We start from the raw sequence: 1386 nt of genomic DNA on the forward strand, positions 1-1386 counted from the left end.
TTGTAGCTGTCTAGTGACCCAAGTCTATCATAAGCTCTTTGAGTATAGGAGTATTTATGCTCAGAATTAGTTAAAATAGCTGCTTAATTTAGGTGGGTGAAGAACTTGGCTATTTTTCAGATAGGAGGCATCCTGTGAGGAAGAAGATTGTTTCCTTATGTGGCACTAAAATAACACATCTCCCTACCCCTAATTTTACTTGTGATCATTCTATCATTTCCTTTCGTTTAAGAAGCCCGTTGAATTCCATAATTCCTCCGGGACAAATGGCAGAGATGGAAGATGGGCACAAAGTTGTTTTGCCCTCCTCCCCCTGCTGCAGATCACATAGGTTTGGGTTGTCTTACACATACATGCTCTGCAGCCTCTGGGTCTGAGCATTAAAGGAATGATGGACTAATATTAGTAGAAAGGGAAATGACTGATTATTAGTCAGTCTGGTGGTGAGTATTTTAAGAGTTTTGCCACCAAACAAACTGCCCAAGGAAAGTCACTTATGCAGTTTGGCCTTAATTTCCTCTTTTACTTTTTCTTGAGTGGTTGTGATGCAGTGCTTTACCACGTGAAACTGTTGCTACTAGGGGATAATTGGGAGTCTTTGCACTACAGAATAAACAGTTTAACCTTTTCTCCACACGAAAAACTGCCATGTTACATTTAGGCAAAAATGGAAATTCGAAACAAACAAAAATAAATTTGCAAAAATGGAAATTCGAAACCCTCACGTCTTTTTGTTCTTGGTTTTTTTTCATGCATATATATATATATATATATATATATATATATATATATATATATATACACACACACACACATTTTCTGTTTTTGCTCCATTCTTAATCAAAGTTCGTGCTTCTCCATTGAGGCACTGCCCGTGATATTTTTGCCTGTCAAATCTCTTAGAACAGATGGTCCCTTCTGGGAAGCTCTGGAAAGTGTTCTGTGTCTGGTTATGCGTGACCCCTCCTTCCCTCTTGGGGTCTCAGATGACAAGTGATCAAGCCAGTTTCCCTCCTCTTAGGGGTCCTTGATCCAGTAGCGGCAGGTTTTGGTTCCAGGCACTGCAGAGACCCTTTGCAGCTGGGTTTAAGCAGCTACCCCAGTCCGCAGCCAGCCCTGGTCCTGGGGGTGAGAGTGACATCCGGCCTGTCCAATTAGAGACGCAGGATTTTCTCTAGTGCCCGCCCCGCTTTTCCCGCGGCGCCAATAACCGCTCTAAAAGGCCCGGCTTCTGCTGTCAAGTAGCTGGGGTGGGCTCGGCCGAGGCGAGGAGGGGCGCCGGCTGGGGAGATGCGCTCCAGGTGTTTGTAGCGGAAGCGGGAAACCTGTAGGTGATGGTCCAGCTGTGCCACGCCGGGGCGAGCAGGAGCAGGGAACAGGTAGGAG

General features: G+C 45.2%; 1 long non-coding RNA gene across 1 annotated transcript in view; it reads left to right on the forward strand.

Annotated features, from left to right (window-relative positions):
* The first annotated feature begins 1222 nt into the window (after positions 1-1222).
* Positions 1223-1386, forward strand: part of LOC109377727 (uncharacterized) — a 167198-nt gene continuing 167034 nt past the window's right edge. The window contains exon 1 of the long non-coding RNA XR_002122921.1: positions 1223-1379. This is a non-coding gene — a long non-coding RNA (uncharacterized LOC109377727). The remainder of the gene's footprint in view (positions 1380-1386) is intronic.

The sequence above is a fragment of the Hipposideros armiger genome, unplaced genomic scaffold, assembly GCF_001890085.2.
Source record: "Hipposideros armiger isolate ML-2016 unplaced genomic scaffold, ASM189008v1 scaffold_1528, whole genome shotgun sequence".
NCBI lineage: Eukaryota > Metazoa > Chordata > Mammalia > Chiroptera > Hipposideridae > Hipposideros > Hipposideros armiger.